Source organism: Passer montanus, unplaced genomic scaffold (genome assembly GCF_014805655.1).
Source record: "Passer montanus isolate IOZ18808 unplaced genomic scaffold, ASM1480565v1 scaffold38, whole genome shotgun sequence".
Classification (NCBI taxonomy): domain Eukaryota; kingdom Metazoa; phylum Chordata; class Aves; order Passeriformes; family Passeridae; genus Passer; species Passer montanus.
The window spans coordinates 1,350,575-1,360,895 of record NW_024368596.1 but is presented as its reverse complement, the minus strand read 5'-3'; positions in this window follow the sequence as shown (position 1 = coordinate 1,360,895).

The following is a 10,321-nucleotide window of genomic DNA, read 5'->3' as shown; positions in this document are numbered from 1 at the left end:
TACTGATCCAACAGGATTTGTGCCAGCTCAGCAATTTGCAATGTGTAGCATTTTTTATTTATTTAGTGTGAAATGTTCATTAGTTTATTTATTCCCTAGGAGAAGGAAGAACCCACAAGGATTATATTGTAATCCCTCTGGATCTGGTAAATTTGCATATATTAGTGGCTAAATACAAGAAAAAGCTTTGGGATCCACAGCACCAGTAAAGCCAAGAAGGAACAGTTTCTCATTTACAGCATAAAACAAGGCTGGCAACAAAAATATCCAAAAACGGATATTAATATTATAACCTGTCTGATTAGAGACCTGCAGGGGTAGCTGTGCTGGTAGCAAACAGAAAGAGGCTGATTGTTACATCTGCTCTCCAAAAACATTTGACCAGGGAAACAAAAAAACTCCAGCTGCAACAAAAACAATCCCAGAGTTGTCAAATTGTTTGCACAAGAGGCTGCTCTGTTCAGCATCAGGCATCACAGTCAGGAAAGAAAGGCTGCACTGTCTTCAGATGAAAAAAAGCAATAATAGATGATTTTAGAAAATCTGAAAGAATACTGTGCATTAACATAAAATGAACTCAACGAGGCACCAAACTCATGTTCAAATGATCACTATGCAGCAAGTTTCTTAAAAATAAGAGTTGGATCTGAAATGTCAGTGCTTTGAACAGAATGCTATTGCCCATCTAAACCAACTTCATTACCTTTATTAGGTGTGAGCTGATGGAAAGGCACTTAAAGAGAATGAATAAATACACCAGATAAATTTAATATTCATTTTTCTGACTTTATGCTAACACAAGCCAAGGTGCACTTAGTGGAAGGCAAAGTACTTTGTGAAAACCAAATGGAAACAAAATTAAGAAACTTCCATCATGGAATTACATAACTGACACTGCAGTCAAGGTAGTAATGACAGCTTCCCACAGCAAACACCCTGCAAAATTCCATATAAGACTAATTTAAAAGTAAATTTTTGGTTGTTAGCAATGAATGTTCACGTAAAAGCAAATCAGAAAAGATACATATATCCTCAGGTCGTTATTCTCAGAACCTTTGCAATTTTATTTCAGTTGTCAAATTTGCTGCTGGTGTTTTGAATATCCAATCCCATTTGTTAGCAAATGAAATGGAATTAACCTATCAAATCAGGAATGAGTAAATGCAGCTTGGACACTTTTATACTTTGCCCACCTATTAGAAGGCATTTGGAATTGCCTTTCACTAAATCTTTTTGCGTTACTCTTTTCTTCAGTGTCCCATGCATTTGCCCACAGCTCCTCTCAGTTATGTTCTGTGCTATAATACACTGCAGAAGGAACAATGCTCAGGGATTACAGACATTATTGCTTAGTTACCATATTATAAAAACAGTTAAAACCCAAAGGAGAAATCTTCAGATATGTTAGAATGCTTTGCTAAAGCCATTACCACACAAACATCAGATGTGCAGTGCTGCAAGTTTCAGGCATCTAAAATAGACTTTATAGACATTTTACCAACCACTCAGTGCTAAAAATATCAGAGATGGCTGGGAAACCATAAGGAAATGGGTTTTGTTAATGAAAACCTCTGTAGATGCAACACATATGAAAGAAAATTGCCTATTGAGAGAACTGTTCTTAGTGTCTCCTCCCTGGGCTGTTACAGCCCGTGGCTTGTTCTTTACCAAATGTGGAATCTGATTTCCCAGTGTTGTGATGTGGAAGCAATAAGCTGAATTTAATGACAGAACAGAAAAACTGCAGGGGCAGCATGTTTCCTTTCAGTAATTTTGTGCAATTTTGAGAAAGAATATTTCACTCTTCCACAGCTATTCCCTTCTCTTTTGAAGCAATCTTATAAAACAGCATTGGAATTGGGCACAGCAGCATCTGTAGCGCCCATGGCACAGCTGTGAGACCACCCTGGGGCCAGACTCAGGCATCAGCTGGCTCTTTCCCTGGTGCCACACATCCAGGAGCAGGTCTGGGGCAGCTGAAACACCCTGGCAAGGTTTTGGAGGTGATGAGTGTCATCCTACACTCCTGGGCCTCCTCAGCTGCATGGACAGGCAGCACACAGGACTCTGAAACCCTCTCAGCCCCCTTTGCTCTCCTTGGAACATCTGAGGTGTCATTCTGCACTGCTGCAGCCTCAGCAGGTCTCACAAGCACCATCACCTCTGCTATAGCCTCCAGAAAAAGCAAAATGGTTCAAACTCCACATTTCTGTTGCCTGAGCAGCAGGCATGGGACACAAGGAGCAGCCAGGTACACTCCAGCCCCAGAGCTCTGTTTATTATTAATAAACACACATCTCCTCCTTAAAGCACAGAAAGCAGAGCCCTTTAATCTTTTCTAAAGACTGAAGCAGAATCTCTTGAAACACATTTCTCTTGAATGTTCTTTTACTGCACTTCATTTTTTATAAAACAATTTACTCTTGACTGGGAACTTGGAGCACAATGGTTTATTACACTAATCCAGCTCCTCCACATCCTCAGTCCTCTGGCCAAAAAATATGCAAGTGGTTTTGAAGTGTTGAGTATGTCTATACAGCTAAATTTTTTTGCTGAAGCCACGAAAACAGTGCAGTCATTTTGGTCTTGCCTTTAATATATCTGAAACCTCACACCAAGAACAAGCAGGTGTCAAGAACAAGCAGGCATCAGATGTTCAGTTTTGAAAATTCCTCACCATAACATCATAAACTGTGTTTGAGCAAGAAGAGACTGCAGCAATTCATGCATTATCAGAAACAGAAACACTACCTGAGGACGAATGTTTTCAAATTGTTTTCTGTTCAAAAAAAATGTTGAAAACATCACACTTCTAATAGAAATACCAAGGGATGCAGCTTGCAATATCTGATTTTAAGCAAATCTTGCTCTTACATTCCCTTAGATGTAGAAGTATATTCCTCTTTAAAAAAGAGTAAGAATTTACTTTTAGAAACCATTATTTTAAGCAGTGTGATGTAAAACAAGTAAGTAAAGCATTTGAATACATGCCAAGTTGGGAAAATTATTTTTAAAGTACATTCTGCAGTGAAGCTGCATTCAGAAAAATGTGTAGCTCACTTTTACAATTTTAATCTTCCTGAAATGGATTCTGAGGTGCAAAGAAAGACTATGTTGAAAATATATTGAGGCTGCACAGCCTTGAAAAACGCAGAGATGATTTACTGATTAAAGATAATAATCTGGTGAATAACTGGGGCTTTTAACATATGTCTGCATGTATATCTAGACACATATACATACAGATACAAAATTACCTCCAATGGCATAAAGAACACAGTTAATTTGAGATTTCTATGGTACTTAGGAGCAAAATAGGATGTGGGGGGAAATGTTTTTGGTGATCAAAACCAGTGAAAACCTGTCACTTTCATATTGTATAAATTATTTGCAAAGCACCCATTCCATCTTTAGCTGATATATTTTTTCTTACTCTGCATTGGCTTTGTAATAACAATAACTGTCACCATAAATTACTAAGAACATTATTCAATTTCAAGTAGCCCCATTTGTTTTCATGTTTCCACCAAAACTATGACAATAGAAATAGATTATTGTAATTGCTTCTTCAAGCAAGGACTACAGGTGGTTTTATTTTTCCATGACTAATAACTCCCATTTTCCTATTCATTCAGCCACTGAGATGTTCAGACCGTGGGCAGGAGGAAGTGAAATGGACCTTATTGTGGCAAGAAAAAGCAGAAAAAATGATTGAGCCTTAAAAATATCATTACATTCTACACTGTGGCGATGAGAGACAGAGATCACTAAAGCTACTGCAATTTACATCAAGAGCAGGTTTCATAAATTAAAAAAAAAAAATATATGCGAAGTTTTTTCTTTTCCTTGTTTTGAAACAAGGCAGAGTGAAAAATCTTATCACCAAAGTACACTGACATCATTACAAACATGAATGTACTCCCAGCTGTGCTCTGATATTTTATCTCCTTTCCACCTTTATTCACAAACCTTTTCTTTCTAAACTGACCAATGTAATTGTCATACATAAAACCTGGACATGGTCTCCCTGTTTTGCTGGCCCCACTTTGGACTAGGGTAAATATGGAGCAAACTTAGATACTTTAGAGCCAACTTTAAATATTTTAGAGCCATATTAGCTACAAACACAAGATGCCTTCATACAAACACTTACCTGAATTAAAGCCACTTGGTAGCTGAAAGATTCCCTGCAAAGGGAGTTCCAATATTTTAGGAGAGGCTGGTGAATTCTGGTGGGATGTAGCCAAAACTGACGTGGAAGTGCCAAATCAGGGGGTAAAAAAAATGATCAGAATAAATTGACAACACAGAAATTAGCAAACTGGGAACAGTGCTGGAATTCCCCAGTCACATGTTAAACAGCAAACTCTGCTGTGTACAGAACCCCCTTCTGCCCTTGAATCCTTCCCATCACAAAAACAAGATGATTTCCACCTGTTGCATTTCTGAACTTTCACGATGTACAGGTGAAATTAATTTGTGTTTCACAAAGGCACTAGCAAAGGAAGGTCAGCTGCCAGGACACAAAGTACAATTGCCATACTCTTGAATTTTTCATAAGATGCCCAAATTTGATGTGATCAGAATTTTTAACAACTGCAGGACTAGCTAATTTTAAATTATTAAAACATTTCTGGGTTTTGCAAGTGATTGCATTTGAACAAGAGCCTGAACACATATTATACCAGAGATTTAAAACATAAGGATTATAAGTGATTGCAAATTTACATCTTTAATACAATATGGTATGAACTTAGAGGACAAAGCTAAAGAATTGATTGACCTCATGGTAAACCATAAATAGGAAGAAGAAGTAAAATTATTAATCACTCTCCTAGAAAAATCAAATTCATTCTACCAAGGCTAGCAACATAAGCCAGCTTATGATGAATTATGGCTTCACAAACTTTTATTAAAAGCAGCTAGGTTACTGTAGAAAATTAGAAAGAATGAGTAATATGTTTTCCTTTAAGTTCTGTAAGCTTTTTTCCTCACTTAGTTCATTTTCACCTTAAAGAAAATTTCTCTTCATCAACTATCAGGAGAGATTCTCCTCCAGGGGATGAAAGCTTGCACAATTTGCCTTTTCTTACAATGTTGAGAAAATCTTCCATAACCAAGGTGCTGGTTTGGGTTAGACCACCCTTTAAAAGCCTCTGTGCTTAACTGCAGTTTCTTTTCTTCTTACAATGTTGAGAAAATCTTCCATAACCAAGGTGCTGGTTTAAAAGCCCTTTAAAAGCCCTTTAAAAGCCTCTGTGCTTAACTGTAGTTTCTTTTCCAGTAACTTCAGAAATAGAATGTCAGGAGGATGGTCATACTACTGTTTGTGTGCCCACATTTCTTCACTGCTTTAGGGGCCCCTCAAAGATGCTGACAGCCTGTCCATGAGGGAGCAGCCTTTAAGGCACAAATCCATTCCTGGGCCAGGAAAAGAGGAATGAAAGGTGCCTAAAGCTGCTTCCATAAAGGTGAGGTTGTGTAAACAGCCTCAGCAGGAGCTGGGAATTACACATTCAGTACTTGACATGGGAGGTGCTTTTAATGCAGCCTCTCCAACAGAGAATTTCTCATATTGAGGAGTGATTACCTGGGAGCTCCTCCTTTAATAGAAAGGGACACAGGCTCCCTGCACCTTCCATCTTCCTAAGAGGCAGAAAGTTAAATCTCCAGCTCTCTGCACAAGTGTTTTTTTGAAGTCTGATCCCACACTGCTGATTGAAAGAGATGCTGCAGTGCAGGCAGCACAGCCAATACATTGCAGTGGCATTTTAAATCCTCTGCAGCAGCAGCAGCAGGGCTGCTCATCTGTGCATCCTGCCCTGCATATCTCCTGCCTTCCCCCTTGGCTTCCTTGGGGTAATCAGAATAAATTAATGCACTGGAGAATGACTGAAGGCATCACACATTGGCATCTCTTTCTTGGTCTCTGCAGTAAAAGTTATTCATATACCAAACAGTTTCAAAACTTATGCCTTTATTTCAAGCCTAAAGCTAGTAGCATTCTAGAGAATTCTTAGAGTCCCTTATATTTCTAATGTAATATTTACAGCAATCAAACTAAGGGCTATATTTGCTGAGGAAACCTCAAGTTTCTTTTTCTCTTCTGTCTCCTCTCTGTCTGCTTCTAGCAAGAGGCACTCAGGGAGAAGCCAAATCACATGCTAATGATATTTTTTGTTAAGCTTTTAAATTCACAAGCACTTGCTATGTCAGTTTACCTAGTGTGGATATAATTTTGAATAAAAATCAAGCTTTGATTCCATTTTAATAAGAAATTTTGTGTGGTTTCACAAAAGGGCTGAAATAAAATAGAGATCTCATGGATGAAAATTTAGAAGTTTTATACATATATTAAAAAATATAAAACTTTTAAGTGGATATTCCATTTCCTGGGATTTCTGAAATTCATTTCATCTCAGAACTCTGTTGAAAGAGAACAAACATCTTTCCAAGCTGTTTGTTATGATCACCATAGAAATTCCTGCATCTGAGAAATTACAATTTGTTTAGCCACATCTGTGCAGGAGTCAGATAAAAACTTACCAAAATACTGCAATTTCCAAGATCAGGACCATACCCTCTGTAGGAGAGGATTTCCACCACAGAGGGTGTCTGATCTAAAGCAGTCCCTGTGGCCTTTATTAGTGTTAATGTCTACATACAATGAGCCATCAGGGAACGACAGATCTGAGTGAATGTTATCCTTTGTGCATGTTCCCACAAAACTAATTTACATCTAGAATAGTCTGGGTGTAATTTGTATTTCATAAAAAATACTTATTTTAAATAGAAGGCACAATATTAGCTACACCAATTTCCTGATACATATAATTATACCAAGCATGATACTGAAATCATGGCTAGTGTGATAGCTGGCCCTTTGATACAAAGGATTCTTTCACATCAGCAATACTGACTGCTGACCTTAAAGCCACAGCTCTTCACACCTGCTAGACAAGTAACAGAAACCATAAATAATATAAACAGTGCTATTTTTAGCTTAGATTCCCTTAATGATTTATTGGGTGAAACATGCATATATTGTAAAGTATATGTTAAACAAATAGTGTCTTTTCCAACCTGGATCCAATGAACCCTGGAGTTTAGGATGCTCAGGCCAGCACTGCAGCACAGCATTGAAAGTCTCAGAAATAACTGAGACCTGTGGGAATGCTCTAAGTTTTCCTTACTGGCTCAACCTCAGGCTTCCCATAGCTGAGTGCCATACCTCAGCATCCTTAAAGGAATGTGTTCACAGCACAGTAACACAAAACCACCTCAAGATGGTGCCTCCAGGGATGGACCCTGAGTCCTTGGACTCTTACACCCCCAGAATCCATCCTCCCAGAGAGTCTGGGCTCTTCTGCTGAGCCCTCTGCTCCTGCCCAGTTAATGCCACTCACCTGACCAGCACCACAGGTGTCTCTTTTTATTCAAAGTGTCAGCAGTTCCCAGCCCCTGCCTGGGACTCCTTTGCCCAATCCCAGAGCTCAGTCAGGAGCTCTCCCTGCAGCTGCTCACCTGCACCAGGTGTGTTCCTCAACAGAGCCACCCAGAGAGATATTCTCTTTTTTTCCATTTCCACTGTGACTATCAGTTGATAGTGGGATTGTTACTTTGATTTACAGTAAATCTTTCATCTGATATATTTGTGGCTGTTGGGTCACCGCCTGTGAGATTTACTGTCAGTCCTCAAACAGACACACAGTGATCTGTAAATCTACCACATTAATCCATAGATGTGTAGGATTTTATCATGGCAGCTCAGCCCCACACAACCATTCCCTCATTCTCCACCAGCAAGATGGGGGAGAGAATTGAAAGGGTAAAAGTAGGAAAACTTGAGATAAAGACAGTTTAATAGGTAAAACAAACACATTTCACTCAAGCAAAGCAAAAAAAGCAATAAGTTCATTACTTGCCATGGGCAGGCAGGTGTTCAGCAGGGCTCCATCACTCCTAAGAGTGACTCAGGAAGACAAATACCATCACTCCAATCCTCCCCAAACCCACCTGCCTTTTACTTCCCCCACCTTGATATTCTGAGCATGAGGCCATATGGTGTGGGGTGTCCCTCTGGTCAGCTGTCCTGGCTATTGTCATCTCTGAACTTTTTGTGCCCCCAGCCTCCTCCATGGAGGTGCACTGTGAGAGGCAGGAAGGCTTTTTCTCTGCTCAGCAGTAAATGAAACATCCTTCTGTTATCAACACAAACCCAAAACAGCCCCCTACCAAAAATTAACTCCATGCCAGCCAAAACCAGCACAGCCTTTTGTACTTCTGTCTATGCTCAGCAACATCTCATTAATGTATGTTATCAATGTCACTGGAATAAAGGCTTGCACATATTTGTAGGTTTGGGGCTGAATTATTACATCATTATTACATCATGTAACAAGTGATGAAGCCCCACAGAAGTTCCAGCTGGAGAATGCTCAGCAGCCCCTCTGCTTTGCAACACAGGTCTCTGGTTTTGTGCTCTTCTGGCTTTTGCAGCAGCTCTCATGGACATAGGTTCTTTCTCAGGACCTAGTCCTGGAGCCTTACAAAGCCCTTTTCCAGCTGCAAACACGTGCCCTGCCACAGCTGACTTCCACCAGCTCCCCTTGAGCAGAGCCAGGCTCATCTAGACCAGGCTCAACACAGGGCTCTGACTTTAATCTCTGGAAAGATAAACACATTCAAAGACCATCCAAAGCAGGAATGATGGTGATAAAGAGGACTACTATGTGGGGAAGGTGGGGACTTCTCAAATGTTTGCAGATTTACTACAGGATATTGCATAATTAATTTAGCTTCAGCAATGGAGAGAAGCCCCGAAGAGAAGTAAGAGAATCCTACAACAGGTCAACAAGGAAAAAACAAGCTGAGTAACATTATTTAGGTCTCTCTGACTCAAAAAGTGTCTGCAGTAATTGAAGATCAAGGCCATCAGCGTGTATTTTCAGAGACAGGGTAGAATTTACACATTAATTACCATGATATATACTTCATAAAGCATTCAAGCATCCTTGGACAAAGGCAATTCTGGTCTTACAGAAACACTAGTGAAGATCACATTGTGTTTTCTGGGAAATGAGACGAGGCTATTTATGAAATTTTTCAGATCTACTTGAAAAACTCAGTATCTGCTTGCAACCTTTGCTTCCCAAAAGCCTTTGAAAAACAACTCTCATGCCTAAATCTCCTCCCCTTTCATCATGCAGACAGTCCTTACACACAGGTGGTGAAATCATGGATTTTTATACTCCTGTCAAGACACTGCATGAGTTATGTGCCACAGGTGAGCACAGATGAATGCAATACTCATTTTGGAGCTGCTTTATGCCAGTCTGATGTATGCACCTTCTGCTGTTGCAACGTACCACAAGGATAATCTATTACAAATAAAAGTTAATGAAGATTATATATTCAGTCTGAATCTGTTGTCCACACATTTTGTCTCTGGACAAAAATGACTCACACATAAAACGTGTGTGCTGCCCACTCGCTGCCATAACTCCACAGCAGCATATTCTTTTTATAATGCAGTACAGAAAACAAACACTTGCACAGTAAAACTCCAGCTGGGAGGAATAATGAAGCATTTAGCAAACCAGACAAAGACCACACGGCTGCATCTCCCTCAACACAGCAGAACCTGTTACTGGATATCATAATTAATAAGCTAATGATGGACTTTTAACCATCTGACAAGTTTTTATGAAAGATATAAATTACTTTTAATTTTCTTTTCAGGGATTAAATCAGTCAAGTATCTAAGAACTTTAAATACTTTTGGTATATGCCAAATTCACTGCAGCTCTGAAGCAGCAGAACTTGTACACAGCCCCTGTACTTCTGCTTGTACAGCTACTTGGAGAAACATGGGAGCTTACCTAACTTCAGACACGTCACTGACACTGACTAAACAAGACACTGGAACTCCCACACGTGGTCAGCAGACAGGAATACAAGGTAACTGGGAAAAAAAAAGAAACCAGGATTTCATTTCTCTTATAGCAGCACACCAGATTCTCCAACCATGGTGCCTGAAGCATTACAAAGATAGGAGAAAACTATGGGCAGACCTTCAGGATTTTCTGCAGGACTTCTGGAATCCCTTCTCCTTCCCATGTCCTGTCCTTCATATGTTTGCACTTCTATTTGTGGGCCAGAGGATGAGTTTCTGCAAAGGAATTTGGTGGCAAGCACTGCAAGAACTTTGGTTTTCAGTCCTGTGTGAAGGGGCCCACAGGTTGCAAACACAAAGCCAAGACATCTTTATAAAGTAATGATGGTGATTCTTAATTCAGAGAAGGGACTTTTCAGCATTTAA